Source organism: Propithecus coquereli, unplaced genomic scaffold (genome assembly GCF_000956105.1).
Source record: "Propithecus coquereli isolate 6110/MARCELLA unplaced genomic scaffold, Pcoq_1.0 Scaffold83, whole genome shotgun sequence".
NCBI classification, from domain to species: Eukaryota; Metazoa; Chordata; class Mammalia; order Primates; family Indriidae; genus Propithecus; species Propithecus coquereli.
Window position 1 is genome coordinate 2,736,675 of NW_012154507.1, and position 26,093 is coordinate 2,762,767.

Sequence of the window (26,093 nt, forward strand, 5' to 3'; positions counted from 1 at the left end):
TGGTCTATTTGTTTATTCTTTTGCCAATATCACACTGTCTAGATTACTATAACTTTATCGTAAGTCTTAAAGTCAGGTAGTGTCATCCTCTGACTTTGGTCTACTCCTTCAATATTGAGTAAAAAGCTGAAAAGCAGTGGTGAGAGGGGATATCCTTGCCTTGTTCTTTTTTTTTTTTCAGCATATTCTAGGGGTACAGATGTTTAGGTTACGTATGTTGCCCTTGTCCTCCCTCCCCCCCTTACCTTGTTCTTGATCTTAGCAGGAAAGCTTTGAGTTTCTCACCATGAAGTATGTTGTTAGCTGTAAGTTTTTGTAAATGTTCTTTATCAAGTTGTAGAAGTTCCCCTTTATTTCTAATGCTGAGAGGTTTTTTTTTAATCATGAATTGATGTTAGATTTTTCTGCATCTATTGATATGATCTTGTGATTTTTCTTCTTCGGCCTGTTGATGTGATGGATTACCATTCTAATGTTGAACCAACTTTGCATACCTGAGATAAATCACACTTGGTCATGGCATGCAATTTTTTTATGCATTGTTAGATTCAATTTGCTGATATATTTTTTTTGATGAACAATTTTTTTTCCTGGCAAAGTTTTTTTAGAAAACTTTTAAAATGTAATTGAACCAACTGTATCTGTCATTCTAGTCATATAAACTCTAATCCAGTTTTCTGATTTTGAATCTGTAAATATCTGTCACATTGCTGTTGGGACAGATTGAGATAAGGCTAAAATTTTTTTCGAAGTTAATATATTGAGAAAGTAGGATCATAATTCTGTAACAGATCATTATCTTTCGTGTGTTTTTTTAAAGCAAACTAGGGAAGGAAAGGACAAAAACTTTTGATTCACTTATGTATTTATGAATAAAAAAATTTATAATGAAAATTTCACACATGAAAAAACTTAGGTACAAAATACAACGTTACAGATAACTTTCTTTTTGCTTCTTTTGTTTCACATGGAGACCTTAGAGACTCGATGCATTTTAAGAGATCTGAGTCCTCCAGGAAAATATTACACAAATTGGAAGCATTTTGGAATTTCTAAGTATATTTCAACACATAAATTTTTACGCATACTTTAAATGAACAGTATTTTTGAGAGAATCTAAACAAAAAGTATGACCAGAAACAGCATTTAAGTTTTCTGATTTTAATATTAGTCTGACTCAGTGTTAGTAACCATACTACACTGAAATGTCATGGTACAATCTGAATCATGATTTGTTAAATATTATGCCCCACTTCAGAATATTTAGGCTGGTCCTAAAGTTAAAAATGTGTAAGAAAGTACATAAGCATAATCAGTTATGGACAGCCTCTGGTATAAACTGCTGATTAGCAATATTTAAACTGCTTCAAAGATTTATGCTTACAGGTAGACATTCAGTTATACCAATAAAATAGCATGTCCTGAAAATATGGGCACATTTAAAAACATATTATTACAATTCTTTTAACCATAATAGTCCCACAGTATGACTGACTAATGATAAGAACCTACTTTAAAAGCAAAAAAAATTAATCAGTATAGAGCATGATTGATTCAACATAATGCCCAGGGAACAGACCAGTCACTCGATTGCAGACGCCTTTGTACCAGCCATCATCATTCTTCTTTGTAACACAAATGATCGCACCCACCATAAATGACAGCCTTGTCTTTTGTATAGTCATATATTGCAACAACTTTCTCAACACAACTCTTGGGGGCCCAAAGCAGGATCCCCATCTGTACATGGATCATTATATGAATTACTGCAGCTGCCTCATCTTCATGATCCACTGGAGGTGGAGGTGGAGGAGGTGGAGGTGGAGTCATCAAACATGGGCATGTTATCTGGTGGAGGTGGGGGTGGAGGAGTTGGACTATTAGCAACTGGTCCAATAGAGGTTGGTGAAGGAGTAGACACAGCAATGGGATCGCCAATACTGCTGTTTCCACTGTTTCTTTGACTCTACTTCCCACTACTTCCACTGTGTGTCCCTGGTCTCTCATTTAAAGAAGCTGTCCTGCCTCGACTATGCTGATTTCCAAACCTGGCAGGACTCATCATGTAGTCATTAGGTACTCTTGGGGGATTAACAGGTTCCAGGGTTTTATAAGGAATATTCCCTCCCAACATTTCCTGGCCTGACGTGGGAGGACTTGGTGGTTTCTGAGTAGGAGGATTTGTTCTCAACAGTGTGCCAGTTCTTGCAGGCTGGTTATTTCCATGCTTGACACCATGGCCCACATTCTCCAGAACTGTTTAGTCAATAGATTTCCAAATACGCCTTATAGGGTGCTCCATATTTGCAGGTACTATTATTGTGTTTTCTTATTTGCTGTTAAAATACCAATCTCTCTTTGAGCCACTTTCTTTTGATGAATATCCATGGCCTTGAGATACAATTGATGGAAGACTCCACTCTCCAAAGTTGAGAGGCTTGGATGTCCAGCAATTGGAGTACACTCTTGGCCAATGTATTTATTTGTTAACCAACACTAGCTAGAGATTGGGTTATGTCGGCTTTGGTCTCTTCTAAAGCTCTTCTCTTGTCTGCAGCCTGTATGTGGTTGTCTTCTCAGTAGTCTGCCACCCGTGTCAAGTTCTGGTAACTCTCTATCAACGCCCTTTGCCAGACAGGATCTCCTCCTCTAGTATTAATAAAATAGTTTCTCCTGAGCCAGGCCTTGTTAGGAAGAAGAAAATGCTCTGGCATACTTCAAAATGGTTCCTTCTCCCCTCCTCCTGCCAGAAGCATGAGGGAAATTTTCTCCAATATTCACTGTGAGGACCTAGTAGAGCTCCCAGAGGTAAAGCTCACAAAAGTGTGGGGTGCCCCTATGACTCGGTCCCCCTGGAATTTTTAACTCTAGAGTTGCCCACACTGAGCCTCTATTAATTCATCGATTACAGTTCAAATGTTTTACCCTGGCATTTGTTCCACAGAGGTTTCTGCTCCAGTAAGTTGTGATTCTCTGTCTCTGCCTGCCTGTCTCTCCAATCTCTAAGGCAGCAGTTTGCCCTGTGATCTCACTCTCTTCTGGATCTAAGAAGAGTTCTTTATCTTTCAATTTGTTCAGTTTTTTACATGTTGTTAGGATGGAGTGGTGACTTCTAAGCTTCATACACATCAGATGGGAAACTAGAAGTCCTATCTAGGTTCTTTTAAAAAACTCATCCATAATGTGTAATTTATCTAAAATTGACATATATTGCTTATATAGCAACGGAAAAGGCTCTGTTTCTTCCTCTTTAATGTATGCAGATTCTTTCTAGCAGACAGGGCTTGGGGAACGCTGTTCTGCTATTGACCATGCTTTACAATAATGGCTTTTAAACTTGTATTTGTTGACTCATGACCACTAAGTGGCTGTTACCATTTCAGACACTATATCCCAATTCATGGCAAGAAGAGGGGAAGAGCAACACAAGCCCAGTCTGTCCTTTTCATTAGGAAAACAGAAACTCCTCAATGAACTCCTGCTTAAGTCTGGTTAAACAGACCTATGTTTCAGGGATGCCCCGGGCTACAGGAAGCTGGGGAAAGAAACCTCTGAATGAGAATGGGGTGGCAGATAGGCAAGAAAGGGATTGGGAATGGGTGCTGGTTGCACAAGAATTTGGGGTAGGCAAAAAAAAAAAAAAAAAAAGAAAAAGAAAAAGATAGAAAGAGAATGGGTGCTGGGTCAGGCCATCCAACACAACTTTAGAATATTTGAAAATCTTATTAACCTTTCCATGGCATTATTTTTTTTTTCCGTGGCATTATTGATCTTTCCTTCTCCATAGAAAAGAATCGGACATTGACTAAGCTTATGAGCTTAATGTAGCCCTGCTGACTCATAGTGTTTATTCAAAACCTATACCTTAATATTATCACCAGAGTCAGGACAGAAATAATTTTTAATGAAAGAATTGAAAGTTCTAGCAGGATAAGAACAGGGTTGCTTTACTCTTATTCTCCAGCAAACCCCCTTCCTCACCTTATTAATTATATTTTTGGATTATCTAATTCTACTCAATATTTAAGTCTCATTAAGTATTTCCTCTTTATGGAGTCTTTCCCAAGCCCCTAGATCAATTTAAAAACTCCCTGCTTTATGTTCTCATAGACTCCTGTTCTTCCTTTATCCTAATAATATTTATTTTAATTACTAATTAAAATCCTGCCTGTCTGACTGAAATGTAAAGTTCATTGAGGTCAAGGACCTTGTCTTCCCTGTTCACCACTGATAAATAGTCAAGCTTTCAATAAATGTTTGTTGAATGAATGAATGATTGTATCACCAACAAAAAACTGAAAGAGATGTATTATCCTATATTTATCACACAGGGTCAAATTAGGACACTGAAACCACTCAGAGTATTTAAAGCAAAGGAAATTTACCACAGTGAATTGATAAAACAGGAGATGGAAGATGCTGAGAAGACTACCTGAGAATGGAAGGTATCCCAGATGTTAGCAATAGCAGGAAGATCTTGGGACTCTCTGGTTGGAGAGACAATAGGAAGAACTGATACTACCATAACACTAAGGGTCACAGTGGTTGGGCAGAAGTCCAAGAACAGTGTGGTTCAGTTGGATCCCCTGTTTAGAGTCTCACAAGGACAAAATCAAGATGTTGGTGGCACTGCATTCCTTTCTGGAGGCCATAGGCATGAATCTGCTTCCAAGCTCATTCAGGTTGTTGGCAGAATTCAGCTCCAAGATGGTATAGGACTGAGGTCCCTGTTACCTTGCTTGGTGTCAAACAGGAGTGATTTTCAGTCTCTACGGGCTGCCATACTCCTTGGTTCATGGTCCTCTTCTTTCATCTTCAAAGCCAGCAACAGCCGATTAAATCTTTCTCATGCTTCAAATTTCTCAGAACTCCCCTTCTGCCTCATCTCTCCTGCTCCCAGCCAGAGAAAGTTCTCTGATTTTAAGGGCTCATTTGATTAGAGTGAATCCACATGGATATTTCAGAGTCATCTCCCCATCTCAAGGTTTATAACCTTAATCGCATCTACAAAGTCCCTTTTGCCAGGTAAGATAACATTTTCACAGGTTCTGGAGATTAGGGCATGGATATGTTTGGGGGACCATTATTCTGCCTACCATTGTCTCCCATTGGCAAAACTCAGACTCTGACTGATACAGGGGCCTGGGAAACAGTCCTTCAGGGCAGAAGAGGAATGAGGAATAGATCTAAGGGCAAGTAGCCTCAGTATCACTGCACTTTGAGATGACAACATTCTTTTCCTTCTCAAATTAGGGCTAGCTTAATAGACAATTGGCCTGCTTTCAACTTGTTGTCAAAGATAATGAATTAATTCCATTTACTGGAAAAAAAAACCCCCAAAACAACAACAACAACAACAACAAAAATCTCACAGTGATAATACACCCTTGAATCAGATTAATTCAAATATAACGCAACTGTCAATAGGCTTCCATTATCTGTTCAGCCCCAATTCTCAAATGAGGGCCACCTAAAATTCTTATCATCTACAGAGGAATAAGAGGATGAGACCCAGGCCAGGCAGGGAAGCCACATACACTTCCAGTCTTAAGAAGTGCAGAGTTTGAGATGAGTCCCTGAGTCCACAGTGTATTCTTGTCTCAATCTCTCTGGATTAGGCCATCAAGATAAATACCAACTAACCCAGAGATTTCTCACATTTTTGCTGCCATCCTAGAAGACTCAGACAGCCACAGGACCCAGAATCATCCCCAGGAATATTTATGTCAATAAACTGCTGCCACATGATATCAAAGTCCAGCAGGGACCAGGATAGATCGAATGGCAGAGCTGTCCTCATAGAACTCTCAGCCATCTTGTCTGTTGGTCCTTGCTTGCCCTGAATAATTTAATTAACTGAACAATAACAAGACTCTGCACTTTGTGCTTAATTTTTTGGACCACACAAGTTTCAGAGATGGTATTTATAGTATTTCAAAACTCAAATGATCATTTTTGGTAAACATCCTCCAACATTTAACTTGCTTCTTATTAACAACACTGTATGGCAACAATATCAAAAAGAGTTACTTCAACTTTGAATTTTGTGAAAGGAACAGAACTGTTGATGATGATGGAACTAGCATATGTAATGAGAATACTGTATCAAGCATAATTACATACTACAGATTAACAATGTTGCTTCTTCAAGAAGCACCCATTCCCCTCTGAGTGAAAACCCTTAATGAGGTTGATATCACTGAGAATGGGCTCTGCTCTGGTCCACTTTCCATTTTGTGCTGTCCAAACCGTACTGTGCCTCTTCGATCTTGTCCCATTCAGGTCTGCGTGTACTTGAATGTCACTTTTTGTATCCTTGGCCTTTTGCAGAAATTCTCAGTCTTTGGTTGTTTATAATTCACCTTAAGGACAGTTCTTGAAGGTTCCCTTTAAAACATCATACAAATGTAGAGCTCTATTACCAAGTGCTTAAAAACGAGGCTTCTCTCTTGTCTCATGGCCCTAGAGCTTTCTCTTTTCTCTCCTAGGAGCTGTTTGTGTTCTCTCTCCAGTGGCCGGCAAGAATATGCACTCAGTTCCACTCTTTGGTGTTGTGTATGTTGTCAACCACCAAAGGGTTCACTTCTCCTTTGGTGGAAGATTTTCTGATTGAGGTCTCAGCTGCAAACCAGTGCCTCTTAGGACAGGGACCTGTGTTATATAATCTTTGAAGTTTAAGATTTCACCATTTTCCCTGGCCACTAAAGCTTGAGCTATTTTTTAGATTTTACTTTTAAATACACATACAGTAAAATTTCTTTGGTGTACAGTTTTATGAGTTTTCACAAATAAATGTAGACCACCATCACAATCAAGATTCGAACCGTTCTGTCATCCCAAAAAACTTCTTTTGACTGCTCCTTGGTAATCAACTCCAACCCTTGGCCACCACTGATCTGTTCTCTATCCCTATAGTTTTGCCTTTTCAAGAATGTTATATAAAGGAAATCATACAGTGTATATACTTTTGAGTCTGGTTTCTTTGACTAAACATAATGCATCTGAGCTTCACTCATGTTGTTGTATACATCGATAGTCCGTTCCTTTTTACCACCGGGTGATATTCCCTTGTATGGGGCATCAGTTTCCTATGGCTGCTTTAACAAATTACCACAAATTTGGTGTCTTAAAGCAACAGAAATTCATGCTGTCATAGTTCTGGAGGCCAGAAGTTCAAAATCAGTATTACTGGGCCAACGTCAAGGTGTTGGTAGGGCCTCTGGGGAATTTAGGGGCAAATCTGCTCTTTGCTGGCTTCTGGTGGCTGCTGGCATTCCTTGGCTTATGGCTACTCCAGCCTTTGCCTCGACAGTGACAAATCCTCCTCTTCTGCCTGTCTAGAGACAAATCTCCCTTTGCCTTCCTCTCATAAGGACGCATGTGAATCTCCCCATGTCAAGACTCCTAACTTAGGCACATCTGCATTTCTTTCTTTGCCATAGAAGGTAACATAGAAGGTTCCAGGTATTAGGGCATGGGTATCTTTGGAGGGGTCATTATTTGGCTGTCCACATAGCTGTACCATATATTATTTATCCATTCACCCATTGAAGGGCATTTGGGTTTTTTTGCAGTTTAGGACAATTATGAATAAAGCTACTGTAAGTATTTACAGAAAGGTTTTTGTGGAAATTTAAGTTTTCATTTCTCTTGGGTAAAATACCTAACAGTGAGATTGCTGGATCAAATAGTAGCATATGTTCAACTTTATAAGAAACTGTCAAACTGTTTGTCAAAGTGGTTATACCATTTTTGCATTCCCAGTATATGAGAAGTCGAATCCCTCCATATCCTGGTCAACAGGTATAGTGTCAGTTTTTCTGATTTTAGCCATTCTTGTAGGTATGTAGTGGTATTTTCTTGTGATTTTAATTTGCATTTCCCTAATGACTAGTAAGGTTGAGCATTTTTTTATGTGTTGAAATTTTAATGTTGCATCATTTCATGACCTCTCTCACTTGGCTATATTTTCACTCAGCTCTCTAAATTTTAACTTAGCTCGCTTTAGTAATAGTTTAGAAATCATTAGCCACTTAATAGGTGAAAATTTTACACTTATTAGCTTTTCATGAAATTAAAACTACTGAGTAACTTTCAACGTAGAAGAATTCTAACGATCAAAATGAGTCAGCACAATATCATTCATAGAATACACCCAGGGTGCACGGTTAGCATGAGATGATTAGTAAGATTGCTAAAGAGTATGTGTATAATGTATATGTGTTCTTTTTAACCCTTATGAACGTGTTTGGATGAATAATCTATGTGAACCATAATAATTCAGGCAATTTTCCCTTCAAAATTCTGGGTTGTTACATGATATTTCTAACTCAGGAAATCTATATAATTAATGAGGTCTTTAGGACATGCACAGGCCTGAGATTCAACAAGCTATTATAAATTTGCTTAGGAGCAAAGTTTTTTAACCGCAGAAATACTGCCTCTGAAACTGGCAGAAACTCTGAATACTATCAGCTCTGCTGAGGCACCTGGATAGTAATAAGAGCCATTTGAATAAGAATCCATCTTCTATTAAATGCCAAAATTCTCACAGACTAGTTGGTGCATAAAATATGCCTCCGTGTTGCCAATAGCTCCAGGATAAATGTCCTTTGCCAAAGAAATAAAAGAGGGAAAGCAACTACCTCAGGAGGGTTGGAAGACATTAGAAGTGACAATCTTAGTACAAAGGACTCAGGTGTAGAATTGTATTCTTTTTAAAAATATCATTAGAATATTTTAGTTAATAAAAATAGTAGCAGAAACGGTGGGCCAGTACTCTTGTGACATATATGTTAATAAAAATAATAGTGATAGTAATTATCTTTTATTGAATGTTTATGCTATTATGCCAGACTTGATGTAAGTTAATGATTTAATCCTTACAACTACCCCAAAGGTAGGTACTATTTTTATCCCCATTTTGTGGATGAGGAAACTGAGACACAAAGAGGTTGAGTAACTTACCCGAGGTCCCAGTGGAGGATCAGTAGTCACCCAGAGGCAGACAGACCCCACTATGTCAGGTGACGGCTGCTGTCCAGGAGATGTTAGTGCAGCTCCTACACCCAACCAATGACCAGCCTGACCGTGGAGCTTTTCAAAATTATGCTTCCCAGGCCCCGTACCCAGGATCCTGGTTTGATCATTCTGGAATCTGTACTGCTTTTGTAGATTCCCCAGGTGATTCTGAGCATTAGCTGGGCTGCCAACAGCAGGCTGGTCTCCCATTGGTGATTTGGCAATGCCTTTTTGATGGTAGATCAACATTAAGTTCTTCCTCGTGGTGCTGAGGGGATAAGACAACACATATTCCAGACCATAGACATGTCATTTGTCAAAGGGGTAGGTTACTACCTCTTTTAAAAGTTTCAAATAAAATGAGTAAAAGTCAGGATTAGTATTTTACTTACATATGATACTTCTCATACCTGAGCTTATCTTCCATTAAAATGTATTTTAATTGTTATGCATAGTATACATCCATTTTTATTCCTAAAGTAAGATTTATAATCCCATTTATTCTCCTGCTTTTTCCCCAAAGATGGTGATGATCACATTTATATTTCTATCCGAGATCTTGAATCCCCAGCCTGAATATCAAATTGCAGATTGGACGTTTCTTCCTGGAAGAGCTTCAAGCTGAACATGTCTGAAGCTGATCACCAGGCACCACACCCCAGCCCAACCTGTTCCTTCTCCCACGTTCTCTTCCTTGGTGATTGGCCCTGCCGCCCCCTCAGCAACACCAGCCAGAGCACGGAGTCATTTGGATTCAACTCTCTCCCCTACTTGCCACGACCCAATAGTCACCTGCTTCCCACCGGCTCCTGTCCCTGATGTTGCTTCATCAGTTCCTGCTTCCTCTGCAGGACACCGCAGGGGCCTCCCAGTTCCCTATCCCTGGGCTGCGCCACTGCCAGAGTGTTCTCTTTCTTTTCTTTCTTTCTCTTTGTTGGAGAAAGTATACACGTTTGGATAGCTTAACTTTTAAAAATTGTTATATTTCAAATAGACAGTTGAGTACGGAGAATAATAAACAACTGTGTTCTGACTACTAGTTTTATCAAAATCTTAACACTGTCATATTTACCAGTTTATTTAAACCCATCTTGACTAGCCTGTCTCCTGGTCCCCAAGTCCCTCCTTCCCCAGGGCACTCTCACAAATTTGCTGTTATCAATCTCATGCATGTGGTGTGCTTTCCCTATTTATAGATCCATAAACAATTTAAAGCGTTCCTTCGTAGGTTTTTTTGTCTTTACTAAAATGACATCATACTGTATATATCCTCTGCAGCCTGTTTTCTTCACTTAATTTTATTTTTTCTTCCTGTTGCCACATGTTGCAAAATTCATTCATTTTAACTACCATATGGTATTCTATTATGGGACTCTACTACAATTTATTTATTTATTCTCTATTGAAGGGCTTTTAGGGTTTTTTGTTAATAGAAACAGTGGAGCATTGCTCTCTTTGAGCAGATGTTTGGGAGTTTCTCCAGGCTATATTCTCAGGCGTGGCATTACTTTCCTGGCCTCCTGAGCCAGGAAGAAAAATAGTTTCCTGCCTCCTTTTCCCTGATCTACACTGCTGCCAAAGCAATTTTTCTGAAATGCAAATCTAATCCTGTCACTTCCCTGCTTACGTGCCTTCGTGCCTTGGATGGAACAAATCCACCATTTCTCAATCCTTCCTGCAAAGCCCTCGTCCTTGTCCTTGGCCCTTGCTTCTCCTCCAGCCTTCTCCCCGTCCCCACCCGTACTTCATTGGGTGCTCTACTGACTGTTCCCTGCTGCCCTAACAGGCCCCATTGTGCTCCTGCCTCCCAACCCCTTCCCACTTCTCTCTTTGAAGGGCTGTCCTACCCTTGCCCACATCCTCCAGCCCCCTTACCAGGAAACACCTAGTTGTTTTTCAAGAGTCATTTTCTCACTGACCTTTTCTCACCTGCCAGAGGTCACCGGTTTGCACCCCAGCTCCACTATTTACTAATCCAGGCAAATCTTTAAACTTCTCTGAGCTCAGTGTCTTCATCTATAAAATCAAGAGAATTATAGCACCCACCCTCCCATATGCCTACTGTGAGGGTTGCATTCGATTGTTGATATTGACTTTGATTATTCAATTTAATCCTCGATATAGAGTTTTTCATACTATGTTCAACAATAGATATTAGCTCTTGTTTATTCATCTAGGAAAGCATTTTATTAAAATATTTCCTTTGGTTCTTGTTAGCTATTTCTTTACATATTTTCTCCCTCTACTAGCAGTAAGGCTTTCACAGTCTAGGATCGTGTCTAATTCACCTTTTTATCATCAGCACAGGGCCTGATGTAGGTAGAAAAGCACACAATAAATGTTAAATGAATAAATGGATGGTTCTTGGGGCTCTCAGAGCTGCTAGTCCAAAAAAAAGGGGGGATTTAATACTTTGTTATAGATGGTATCATATTTCCACAGAAAAATGCAACCTCTGGTGGCACTATTTTTGTTTCGTTTTTACCACCACAACTTTCTTACAATAGTTTTATTTCTTTAAGTTGGTAATGATTTATACAAGCCTATCCGTAAATAGTATTAAAAGAATTTATGTTGCTACTTGGTTGTTGCCTAGGGAAAAGGTTTTGCTTAAAAAAAAAAAAAAAAAAAGCATCATGGCTCATTTGATTTTGTTCCTTACTTACAATCTTAGGCATGCATTAGTACCTAGAATTTCAGTAAAAAGGCAGGGGCAATTTCTGAAATCTGAAGATCTATGAGTGTAGATTCACCAGCAGAAAATACAAATAAAAATGCTTCTCCCTAATAGAGGGAGAGTGATTGGACAGGAACCATGAGGTTAGGAAGACAACATTCTTTTAGCCTTCCTCTGTGTCAATCCTCTTCAGCACTTGGAAACCAGGAACCAAACCTCAAGACTGTGTCTTTGAGGACTACCCAAACATTCTGCACTGCACCAGGCTGAAGTCTCCCCTTAGTTTCTGCCCAGTTACCCCGCCCCAGCATACCGCCGTCTTCCCGCAGTGCGGTGGTCCTCTCTGAATGCCTGGCAGAAGCAACTGCTGCTAGCTTCCTGCCTCAAGCCCTCTGCATCCCCTACTCCCACCCCTAGCACCATCCTGCCTTACAGAGAGCTCTCCTGGAGCAGAACGCTGCTCTAACTTCTGAACTCACTGCCTCCTGGTGTAATGGCTGCCACGACGCCCCACTGCACTGGGTCTCCTAAGACTAATGATACCCGAACATGCTTGAGTGGGCTTGCTGTTCAGGTGTGGCGCCCCGGATCACTACACTCTCACCAAGTCTGCCCCTGGAGCAGCAGTGGTGTCCCAGTGAGGGACTGCCTCTAGTGATCAGGACTGTGTTGCTGCTCAACCTCCCTCCTGCTGGCCCCAGGTGGCCAAACGTCAGCATGTTCCAGCCTGGATCCCATCAGTCCCCACCACTGTTACTTCTTATCTGTTACACCTGCTCTATTTTTTCTCCTGTCTTGCCTTTTTTTTTTAATTGATTTAGTGCCTCGGTCTCTGCTCCCATTTCCTTATTCCTTCCTCTATTAGCTTGGTATACACACACACACACACACACACACACACCCTAGAACAATATAAAAATCTTAGATATCCCAAATTTTAGGATTTTTTTTAACTCTACAAATAAAGTATCATTTTTATAGTTAATATTATTCAGATCAGCCCACATATATTTCTATTTCTTTGCTTTTGATTCATCCTTGTATTTCAGACCTTTTTTCTGGAGCTACATCTGTGCCAGTGAAATCCTTTAGCATTTCCTTTAGTATAGGACTGTTGCTAGTAAACTCACATAGTTTTTGTTCATATGAAAATGTCTTTCCTTTTTGCCCTTATTCTTGAAAACAGTTTCACAATTCCAGATTGACAGTTATTTTCCTGTTGAGAATTTAGCTAATAATCATTCCTTATAGGTAATCTCTCCTTTGTTGTAGTTGCTTTTAGTATCTCTTCTTTGTTATTGTTGTTCTACAGTTTCACCATGGTGTGTCTGGGTATAGATTTCTTTTTATTGATGCTACATGGGATCTAGCAGACATCCTGAATTTGAGGATGGATGTTTTTCATTACTTCTGGAGAATTCTCACCCATTATCTTTTCAAATATTGCTTCAACCCTCTCTTCTTTCCTTTTGGAATTTCTATTAGGTGTATGTTAGATCTTCTCGCTTAATGTCTCTTATCATCTCTTTCATATGTTCCATATTTCTGCTTTTCATCACTGCATTCTGAATAATTTCTTCCGCTCTAGCCTTCAGTTTCTCTTCTGCAGTATGAAGTTGAATTTATAATTTCAATTATTTTATTTTTTATTTCCAGAAATTTTAATTGTTTTTTCTAAAACTGATCACTTTTATAGTGTGCTGTTTCTTATTCATATTTTAATGCCCTTCTTTATTTCTTTAAATGTTTTAGATGATAAGAGACTAAAAGAGAATCCATAGTTGATAATACCAGTGTCTGAAATAGTTACAGATTTAGTGCTCTAGTCTGTTGTTTCTGCTGGCTCTCAATCATGGTGCTTTGCTTTCCTGTGTGTTTTTGTGATTTTGCTTGTTTTATGACAATTTTACATTACTTGGAATCTCTTCAGTGGAAATTATTTCAGATTTGGATTAAAAGTAGGCTTCCTGAGAGAGGATTTGTATTTGCTTCTTCCAAGTGCTTGTGCACTTAGTAACCAGGATCACTTTAAGCAATTGTTGACTTGAGGTTTTTAGGAGATGTAGGTGGTATGAATTTGGGTTTCAAAATCACATGAAAACTGGCTTCAGGATGTGAATTCTCAGAGAGGAATCTTTTTTCCCTTTTCCATCCAGCATCAAGCTGGAGATAGACAAGTTTTTTTTGTTGTCCCCTTTTGTGAGACATATATGTCTAGTACACCTTTAAATGAAAATATAGCTCTTTCTGGTCCAAGATTTCTGCAAGCGGCTCCTATTAGATTCCCTACCTCTATTGGGCCCTGGGTTTTATCACCTGTCCGATGCTCATATGGTTGTCAAATCTGAAGCTCAAGGTCACCAGGATTCAGCAGTTGTCCTTGAGGTGAAAACTGCTCTACTTACCTCTCTGATTTACACTTTCCCTGTGTTTCTGGCTTCTGAAATTCCTTACATTCTTTCCAGCTCACTGATGCCTTGAAAAATGTTTTCTATTTTATCTAGCATTTGTGATTTTCTTATAAGAGGGTTGTTCAGGTCATCTAATCCACTATATTGTCAGAATAGAAATCCTTATTTCTTATTTATTTATTCTATTTTTAAAATGTTTTGTTATATATTAAAACTAGTTATTTTATTTGTCAGAATCCAATGTGTTCAGTGTAGAGTTGCTAGATTTAGCAAATAAAAATACCTAGTTAAAATTGAATTTCAGATAAACAAATGAATTTTTTTAGTATGTCCCATTTAATATTTAAGACATACTAAAAAATAATCTGTTGTTTATTTGAAATTCAAACTTAACTGGACACCCTGTGTTTTACCCGGAAACCCTAGTTTTGTGTCCAATCTAAGCTGAGTGATAAAAATTATTTGTACCAATAGATTTTAATAGTTACCCCTTTAGGAGAATTAGATACTATACGATTCTTTATAGCATTATCTACATAATTACTATAATATAAAAACAAATTTAAATCTTAATTTTTAATACTTTTTAATCACAAAAGAAATACATGTATCTAAAAAATTTTAAAGTGTCTACATCTGTTTTTTTAAAGTTGCCTGCTTTTTATATAAGTATTGCTAAAATCTACTATTCTTAGAAACTCAGACCTAGTGAATGATGAGATATTTTATTTTATCACTGTTAGTTGGGTTAAAAACATAGCTAAGAGTTGCTAAAACACATTATGTCCAACGCTTGAACACAGCTAAGCACTTATTTGGAATAAATGAAGACTATAAATGCCAAATTCTAAAATATACTCAACCTTATTTCATTGCAAGAGCAGTTACTACAACCTATACTTCCATGTGTGTGAGCACAGATTGAGTTTCTTAATAAAGTTAACCAAGCAGAAGTCAGCTCTGGCACTGTTACTGCAGCTGATCACAATCTCAAATGATTTATGATCTAACTCAACAATGAGTATTCATTGACGAGGCATTATTTAAAACAGATAAATTGAAAAGATAATTTTAATCATTCATGATTATTGACTAGCAATAAAACGAAGTCACAAAAGGACAAGGTCATAGCAATGTACAATATGATTTAGAGAAAGAGAAAAATGGAGATCTTTCAAAGGCACAAAAGGTGACTTTAGATATTGGCCTCATGATTTTCACTGATAGTTCACCTACCTCAAGAGAGGTATTGTCAATAAATATTCAGCACTTGTATTCAATACATGGTTTTAAATACAGAATAATTGAGAAAAAAGTATATCATGTAGTCCCCTACCTAAGTAGTTTACCTTGAAGGCTTTTAAGACCTTGTTTGGGTTCTTTGATCATTAAGTTTCTTAATTACAGATTATATTTTCTTTTGCCCATTATGCTTGACTTTCTGACTTCATTTCTGACGCATCATAATTACCTTATTCTCATAAAATACTGGTCACTTCTCTTAATCTCTTACCCTCTACACCTGCATTTGGTTTACCGAGCATCTATTCATACAGTATTAGCAATGATGCTTAAGTGTTACCCCAAACAGTTACATAAAATATTTTTGGTCCTTCCTTGTTTTAAGAACAAAGACATAATAACCTCCTGTCACCTTCACAACAGAAATAAAAAGCAACTCTCCTTGGGGCACTTTAAGTTAGCAATGTTAAAGCTAGTACAAGATTTAAATCTGGTCCTGATTTTTGTGAAAACTACCTGTTTGGGGTATTTGGACATGGAGGGAAGGATAGAAAGTGTTGCATTCAGAATTGCTATGCTTTTAAAATATATCTGTGAAATTCTGCCTTAGACCATTTAACTGATGGGAATAACCCATCGTCAGCATATTTTTAAACCTACATGTTTATTCATTCTGGAGGAGCTTACAACTAAGGAATTTAAATACTGTAGGTACTTATAAGTAAAATGCAGCAAATCTGGCATTAAATGAAAAAAAAGTCAATTAACTTTTTCTATTCAGAGAACCCCTTAACTCTTAACTCTCAAGGACTAGCTATTTAAGAAGGGCTGTCTTAGAAGGTCTTCACTTTTGCTTTTGAATTCTGAAACAATTTTCATAGACCACCTATACATCTTCCCATGTAATAAGAAATCTTGGGAAAACTGGACTTTTTTTTTAATATCAGTCTTTTTTTATGAAATTGTGGTAAAATACACATAACTTAGACTTTACCATCTTAACCTCCTATAATAAAAGACATTTAAAAATATATATATAGAAAAAATTAGCCGGGCATGGTGGCGCGTGCCTGTAGTCCCAGCTACTAGGGAGGCTGAGGCAGGAGGATCGCTTGAGTCCAGGAGTTTGAGGTTGCTGTGAGCTAGGCTGATGCCACGGCACTCTAGCCAGGGCAACAGAGCCAGACTCTGTCTCAAAAAAAAAAAAAAAAATTTATCATCTTAACCCTTTTTAATTGCAGTTCAGTAGTGTTAAGTATATTCATATTGTTGTGCAACCAATCTCCAGAACTTTCATCTTGCAAAATCAAAACTGTATACTCATTGAACAACATGTCTCCATTTCTCACTCTTCCCCTCACCCCCAGACCTTGACGATCACCACTCTACTCTCTGAGTTTGACTACTCCAGATACTTCATATAAATGAAATAATATGGTATTTGTCTTTCTATAACTGGCTTATTTCACTTAGCATAGTGTCCTCAAGGTTCACCCATGTTGCAGCATGCATTAGAATTTTCTTCCCTTTTAAGAAATTCAATCTTTTAATGTGTTATTATAAGCTGTTTTATGTAATACAAATGAGAAGGAATATAGAAATGTAATTCTTCGAAAGGAAGAGAGTTTTTCTTAGTTAACATTAAACTATATGTGTGTGTCACTTAATAACAGGGATATGCTCTGAGAAATGCATTGCTAGGCAATTTTGTCACTGTGCAAATATCACATAGAGTGAATTTACACAAACCTAGATGGTACAGTCTGCCACACACCTAAGTTATAGCCTATTGCTCCTAGGCTACAAACTTGTACAGTATGTTATTAAACTGAATTCTATAGGCAATTGTAACACCATGGTAAGTATTTGTGTGTCCATATATAGGTAAACATAGAAAAGGCATGGCAAAAATGTGATATTATAATCTTATGGGACCACCTTCATATATGCAGTCCAGCGTTGACCAGGACATTGTTATGCAATGTGTGACTGTATAAATACGAACAGGCACACAGAATGTGTGTATATTAACACTATAATTGCCACTACAGAATAATGAAGTAAACAGATACTCAGAGGCAACTTTTCCTACTTCAAATAATGCAAGGATTTACTGTTTGGAGAAGAGAGACACTAAACCTGAAGCATTCCAGCACAGGCAGGTCCCATCGCCTCCCCCAAAGGGCAGCATAGACAGCGTGCTTTCTTGGTTCATCTGTGGCCGACAGAGTGGAGGCCTACTTGGTAGCCTGCTCTTCCCTGGCAACTTCCTTTTCTATAAAGTCTATCTGGAAGAGGGTGACCCCAATGTTCCAACCTAGCTATCAAAGGACACCTTTGTTTTCAGGATGATGTCAAAACTTAACAGCAATTCATAACATTGTACATTTTATTCCCATTACCATGTTCAGGATATGAAAGAGAAAATTCATCAGTTGCTCAGTTATGAATTATTAGATTAAACTCTATGAAGTTGCCAATATTTTACTGTTTGATCTACAAAAAAAGCCCTTTCACATCGTTCAATCTCATAGAATCCCTCTTCTTTTTTCTTCATCTATTAGAGCAGTAATGTAAATGCAATTTTTTTTAATAACAAAAAGCATAATTTAGCAGTTAAGGGTATAGGCAAGAGATTCAGAAAGACCTGGATTTGAATCCCAGCTCTGTCTCTTTGTGTGGACTTGGGCAGTTTCTTAACCTGTCTGGGCCTCCCTGCCTGTAAAATGCAGGTGAGAACAGTCCCTCCCTCAGAGGGTTGTGGTGGGGTTGAAATGAGACAAGATACATAAAGTGTTTAGTACAATGTCCGGCATGTAGTAAGCTCTCAACACTGGCTCTTCTTATTATGGCAACAGAAAGTTGAAAAGTTTCACAGATAATAACTGTGAGGTAATTATATGGCTGGGACGGCCCATCAGCACTGATTCCTGTACTTCAGTGCAAGAACATCATCAAGTGGAAGGAAGGAATGACACTCAGTTGCGGTTTCCGAGTGTTCTGTCTCTCTGGAAATCAGCTGGCTTCCGCTTGCTCCGTTTACTGTGTACCAGCTAATACAAAATGAAATGCTCACATCGTAATTTAAAAATTAAGCATATCCCAGAGGATCCCCATGCGAGACGCACATCAGTGTTTAACAATCTGCGAGTCCAATCACAGGGATAGTTTAGAATAATCTATTCCTCACTGCTCAAAGGCCTCAGGCCTTCTCGAAGGTCAGAGCTTGTCAAAGAAGGGAATGAAAGAGCAGCAGCAGTAGCGGATCACATTCAGTTAGCTGCTTCATCTGCACCCATACGGGTTACAGGATCAGAGAGGCATTGTGTCACAGTGGTTAAGGGGACAGTCTTTCTGGGCTGCCCAGGTTCGATCTGGCTTCACCATTTACTAGTTGTGTGACCCGTGGCAAGTTACTTGACCTTTCTCTGCCTTTCTTTGGCTGTAAATTGGACACGGAAACAGGAGCTGTCTCGGTGGTGGTGGTGGAAGGCTTGAACGAATATATACCAAGCTCTTAGAAAAGAGCCTGATGAAGAGTAAGTATGAGTATTTATACTATTGTTACTTCTTTTTCATTTACATTTTTAATATGGAGATAGATTAGTCAGATCCAAATGTATATAATGTAATCTAGGGGGTCTTTTTTGTGGTAAAATATACCTAATGTAAAATTTAACATTTAAACCATTTTAAGCAAACAGGTTAGTGGCATGAAGTACATTCATACTGTTGTGCAGCCATTGCCGCTCTCCATCTCCAAATCTTTTTCATCACCCCAAAATGAAACTCTGTGCACATTTAACAATACCTCTCATTGCCCCCTGCCCCCAATCCCTGTATCCGTTATTCCACTTTCTGTCTCTATGAAGAAAGGCATTTGATTATTCTAGGTACTTCATGTAAGTAGAATCATACAATATTTGCACTTTGTAACTGACTTATTTTACTTGTATAATGTCTTCAAGGTTTATCCATGTTATAGCATGTATCAGAATTTTATTCCTTTTTAAGGCTAAATAATATTCCATTGGGTGCATATAACACATTTGGTTTATCCATTCATCCCTCAATGGACTTTTGGGTTGATTACACCATTTTGCTACTGTGAATGATGCTGCTATGAACACTAATATACAAATATCTGTTTGAATCTCTGCTTTTGATTTGTGTGTATGTGTGCGTGTGTGCATGTGTGTGTGTGTGTGTGTGTGTGTGTACCTAAAATTGGAATTCCTGGGCCATATGGTAATTCTATGTTTAATTTTTTGAGGAACTGCCATACCATTTTACATTCTTACCAGAAAAGTACAAAGGTTCCAATTTCTCCACATTCTCACCAACAGTTGTTATTCTCTCTCTCTCTTTTTTATGCAGCCATGCTAATAGATGTGAAGTGGCATCTCATTGTGGTTTTGATTTGCATTTTCCCCATAATCAATGATGTTGAGCATCTTTTCATGTGTTTATTGACCATTTGCATATCTTCTTTGGTGTAATGTAATTTTTAGATACACATTTCCTAATTGTTAACCCTAAATATAATAATATTAATCAGACTTAATGACTCTATTAGCATATACTGAATATCTTCTACTATGTAACTGCCTAATACACCATATATACACCTGGCATGGGTAAATAGCAGCCCAGCAAGGTAATGGCTTTTATTTTTTGTCCAGCAGTTATGATAGCCAAGGTGACAATGGAGAGGAAGTCTCCTGGACAGGAGTAGGATGGGGAGTCAGTCTTCCAGGCAGCCCAAGATTGGAAGCTGTTCTCTTCCTCCTGAAGCTCTTCCAGCTGCCACGGTGCTTGCAGAAGGCACATGATGGGAGCATTTAGGGGCATTTCCTGGCAGCTGTTGCAAGGATTTTGCAGAATTTGAGTCATATACATTATAACTAGAGCCATAAAAGTACAGTTCTTGGGTGCTTTGTACTTTAAATCTGCACTGTGAGCAATTTTAGACAAGGGAACCAAGGATTTCTTACAATTAGGGTTCCTGCTCTTAGCAGTGGAAAGTAATGCAGTCATCACTTGGTACAGTCGGGTTTGAAGACAAATGGAGAAGAGAATGGCCCAGAACCAAGGCAGACACGTTTCCCTTAGCCACAGCTGCCTTAGGGTCTCTTGACTATCTGAAGGACACAGGACCCCAGAGCCATTTATTCATAAATTCATTCAAATTTGTTCACCATATACGAATATACAGCCTACTATGTGACAGATACTGTCTTGGGCTCACATTAGTGAACTAAACAAAGTCCCTGTAATCCTGGCGCTTATATTTTTTTGGAGTCAGTAGAATACAAATGATCAAAAACATATTATTTGTGGCTAGAGATAAGTACTCTGCAGAAAATAGAAATTAAAGAGTCACATTTAATAATACTTGAAAATTATTATAACTCAGTACACAGCACACATATTAATAGTTATACCTAATTTATACCTGTATATGATTCATTTCATGATATGGATTTAATCCTTTCAACTAATCTTCCTCTTGTTTTTCAAAGTCCTAAGTAAAGAGTGTCTATAAGTGTTATTACAAATAGTTATATGAACCTGAGAGCACCAGCCTATGTCCACAGTGGGTACACCAAGTAAGCAGACCTCTCAGAATGGAGCCTGATATGAAAATTAATGGAGTACAAGATGCACTGTTATACAAAAAAGTTACAGGTTGAAAATAAAAGAGTCAAGAAAATGAGAAAATAAGCCAGAGACTGGAGAAAGTATTGCAAAAGGTACACCTGGTGAAGGACTGCTATTCAAAATATACAAAGAATTCAAATTCACCAATAAGAAAACAATCTGATTTTATAATGGGCAAAAGACCTAAACAAAGGAGGTATACAGATGGCAAGTAAGCACATGAAAAGATGCTCAATATCATATGTCATTAGGGGATTGCAAAATAATGAGGTACTGCTACACACCTATTCGAATGGCCAAAATCCAAAACACTGACACCACCAAGTGCTGACAAGTTTGTGGAGCAACGGGAAGTCTCATTCGTTGCTATTGGGAATGCAAAATAGTACAGCCACTTTGGAAAGCAATTCGGCAGTTTCTTACAAAATCAAACATATTCTTACCATATGATCCAGCTATCACATTCCTTGGTATTTACTCAAATGAATCGAAAAATTATGTCCACACAAAAACCTGCACATGGATGTTTATAGCAACTTTATTCATAATCACTTGGACACAACCAAGATGTCTTCAGTAGGTGAGTTCATAAATAAATGGCGATACATGCAGACAATGGAATATTTTTTAGCATTAAATAGAAATGAGCTATCAAGTCATGAAAAAGTATGGAGGAAACTTAAATGCATATTCCTAAGTGAAAGAAGCCAATTTGAAAAGGCTATATACTATATGATTCCAACTATATGACATTCTGGCAAAGGCAAAACTATGGAGACAATGAAAAGTTTAATGGTTTTCGGGGATTGTGAGGAGAGAGGTATGAATAGGTAGAGCGCAGAGGATTTTTAGGGCAATGAAACTATTCTATATGAAATTATAATGGTGGATACATGTCATTATACATTTGTCAAAACTCATAGAATGTACATCACCAAGAGTGAACCCTAAGTAAACTACGGACTGTGGGTGATAATGGTGTGTCAATGTAGGCTGATCGGTTGTAACAAATGTACCTCTCTGGTGGGGTGTAGTGACCGCGGGGGAGCCTGTGTGTCCATGGGGACAAGGGGTTTTTGGGAACTCTCCATACTTTCACTCAGCTTTCTTGTGAGCCTAATAACTGCTCTAAAAAATAAAATTTATTAATTAAAAACAAAATAAAGCCACAATGCCTGAATTCCTGGCCAGCATTTAAAGAGATTTATGAGGATTAACTGAATTCCACAGGTAGAACATTTGAGCTCTTCACAGAAAAGCACTCCTGAGTATTACTAATGAGGAACTCGGAGAGAGGAGCAAGCAACAGCGTGAAGGAGCGGTTAGCAGTGGTGACCATGCAATAACTGACATCGGTCGCCACTCTCTGTGCAGCAGGCACTGCCCTAAAAGCTTTGCATTGAGTCCTCACAAACAGTCCTGGTTTGAATCCTAGTTCGGCCATCCTCTAACTGTGATTGTGAGCAAGTTAATCCCCATCAGCTATCGTTCCTTTTTCTGTAAAATGGGGCTAATAATAGCATGTCCCTCGTTGTCCGAGGGTTAAATCAGATTATGCATGTAAATCACTCTTTCTATTTTTAGTAGAGATAGGGTCTCACTCTTGCTAGGCTGGTCTCAAACTCCTGACCTCGAGCTATCCTCCTGCCTTGGCCTCCCAGAGTGCTGGGATTACAGGCATGAGCCACCACGCCTGGCCTACTTGTCTTTTTCACATTAAGGCTAGATCTAGAGTCTTCAAATAAAATGGTGAACTCAAATAATAACTTTGAAATTAGAAAAGTTATCACCATTTAGACTTGTATTTCATAACTCCGAATGGAAATCAGCTTTCCAAAATTATATTTTTTGACCGAATTAACGGTTAAGAAACTCTAAAATGTACTTTATTTGATGATCATTTTCAGATCTTTGTACGGACCTCAGAATTTAAAGGTTTTTGAACGTCAACAGTCATCTCAACAAAACTTTTCTTCTTACATAAAATTGTGCTTAACACAGAATGCATGCTGTTTTTGTTTTTAAAGTGCATTTACATGTATATGTATGTGTAAGAGAAACTGCATTTGCATAGGCAACAGGTTTCTTAGGCCAAACTAAGATGATTGTGCAGTGTTTTTTCCGGCCCAGGCCCCCCCCCCCCCGCCGTTAGCTGGCCTTCCTGGGAAGCATGAGTCAGCGTACTCATGTAACCAAGGTGTTATCTGCTGTGTGAACCCATGTGATCACGCTTTCCCATGGCATGTGGCCACTATTGGTCAGTCCGTATATAAGCGCTCGCCATGTTCTCGGCCATGCTTTTTGCCACTGCTGTATCCCCCTGACAATAAAGAGCGTGTCTCACCTGCTTTCTGTCGCTTGCCTTTTCTTCCAATTTCCGAAGCCTGCACCGGCGCGCTCGCTAGCCACAGAGGATGCTCTTCACAGTATGTGTGTATGGGTACATTTTGTAGGCCATAAAAAATGTCTTGCAAGATGTGCATTTTAAGCTTGGCCTCAAAATTCTTTGATATTTCTCCCCTTGAATGGTGGGACCTATGTCTGTTCCCTTCCCCTTGGATCTGGGCAAGCATGTGACCACTTTGACCTACAGAGTACCACAGAAGTAGCACTATGTGGATTCTGAAGTTAATTCATAAAAAGTCATGCAGCTTCTGCCTGGTTCTCTTGGAGTGCTCACTCTCCAGAAGTTTCCTCTTGGGACAATTATTCTCGAAACCCAGCCACCATACCGTGAGAAGCCCAAAGCACACAGAGAGACTGAACATGGATGGTCCAGACTCTGGTCGAGAATCCTAGCTGAGTCCAGCCTTTAGGTCATCCCAGCCCAATCAGCAGACCCTTGAGTGAAGAAGCTACCAGCCAATTCCAGTCCCCAGCTAGTGAGTCCCCAGCGGTTCTTTTCTTCTTCAAGGCCCCCAACATCATGGAACAGAGACAAGCCATTTCGAGATTCCATGTCTGAATTCCCAACACACAGAATCTGCATGTATCATAAAATGTTTTACACTGCTAAGTTTGCGGTGTTGTGTTACCCAGCGATGGATAATTACACACAAAGTAAACTAAGCAATAGATAACTAAATACCAAAGTAGTAATAATAGGATTGGGAAAATTTTTCTTGTTTATATTTTTCAATTTCTCTATAATAAATATATATTATATATAGGCCAAATAATGTTTTGTAAAGAATCTCAAGAATAATTCCAGAAATGCTCTTAGGCTTGCTCTCTCCTAGATTGGTTCCCTACTCCTCATCCAAGTTCTCTAACCAAGCTCTGAAACTTCAAATTAAGAATGGAAAAATGCTAAGATCAATCTGTGGATTGCATAAATGACCATTAAAGTTTTGCTTATCACCCATATTACATTCATTTTCTTTAATTTTAGACTGTAAATGATAAAGTTTATTTTTTTGCAAATTTTAAAAGATATGAGTTATTAAGATGGGTCACTCCTACTACTTATACAGTAAGAAGAAAATTACAAAGGTACATTTCGCACAGTAAATGCCACCAATTAATTATACAAACAAGTTAGAACACGCTCAAATTATGTGAAGAATGTGAACAAGCTCATGAACTGACTTTAATTACTATCCAAACTGTCCCAAGGGGGGAATTAGTGTATCAGGTTTGGAGCAAGAGCTTGGTAGAATTTTTATATTTAAAAATAACTAACACTTGTTAAGTACTTAACAATTTAAAGATTACTTTCACGTGTGCTATCACATTTACGCCTCACAACCACCCAGGTGCATGTATTATAAGTGATATTGTAGAGACTCCTAGAGACTGAGAATTACTCAAGGTCATATAGCAAGTGAATGGCAAAAGACATCGAACTCAAGTAATCTGACTCCAAGGAGGAAAACGCTTTTCATCATATTCCCATGTAAGATCATTCTTCTTTCCATAGCATCTCTCGATGTAAGAATTCACCCAAAGTGCAAGGGAACGTTTCCTGCTCCCCATTTGTGTGGGCTGAAATGAAACATCATGTATTCTATTTCAGTCAGGATCTCAGTCACAAGCAGCAGCACACTACTCTGGCTGATTGAAGCAGGAGAGGAAGTCTATTGAAATCTACTGGGCATCTGATGGAATTTTTGGGAGGCCATGAAATAGATCAGGAACTATATTCGGGTTTACGCAGGGAAAATGCCACTGGGCACAGCCAACTCGCACCCCCGCCCACTGACACTGGGCACCGGATGTTGCTGCTGAAGGCCCTGCTCCTGCGCCTCCAAACAGTTTCCAGAGAGTTCTGCTGGACTCCTTCTTTGCATCATTATTCTCATTTCAAAATCTAGGGCATGTGCTGTGAGTGATGGGCACTGTGCCTCTGCCCTGGCTGCAAGAGAGGCTTGAGACCGCCTGCACACACACCTATACCCACATGCTTGTGCTCTTTCCCCCCCGCCCTTTTCTCTCTCTTTCAAAAAAAAAAAAAAATGCCTGCCCAGCTCAATTCCCAACCTTCCTTGCAGTTACATGAATCAGTTAGCTTTGGCTGCACAACAAATAACCCTAACACTTGGTGGCTTGAAGCAATAATATGGTACACATGAAGACGCCCCACTCAGATCCCTCTTTAAGAGAGGACTCACTGCTAGACAGCAAAAAGTATAGTGAGCTGGCAGCTTTCAACTGAGGTCATTCTCACCTCAGGGTAGCCTCTAGCCAGTGACCGAACAAGGCAGTGGTACAAAGGCCTAGCCACTTCTGTTCAATGCAGGTTCCTCGATGGGGTTCAGAACATACTATCGCAAAATATGGCACTTTGGCATTTGAGAAAATAGCAGAAACAGGAAGGTCTCTCTGACTTTCTCCCTCCCTTCTCCTATAGAGCATGCCATAAAAGAATTCTCCGAGGAAGGAAGAAGGTAATAGGATCCTCATTCAAGAGGCACCATCCCTATACCTAGAGGAAAGAAATGTCCTTATCTCTGAAGACACGGGGACACAGAGAAGAATTTGAACAAATAGTCCTTGCTAAGTTGCCCCCAGTTTAGTTTATTACCATTAGATCATACCTCCTTTGTCCAATCACACTTTTCCACAACTATCCACCTTCTCAT

At 38.8% G+C, this 26,093-nt stretch overlaps 1 pseudogene; it reads right to left on the reverse strand.

The window, feature by feature from the left end:
- Positions 1-1,529: 1,529 nt before the first annotated feature.
- Positions 1,530-12,121, reverse strand: LOC105825837 (annotated as a pseudogene).
- Positions 12,122-26,093: the final 13,972 nt, after the last annotated feature.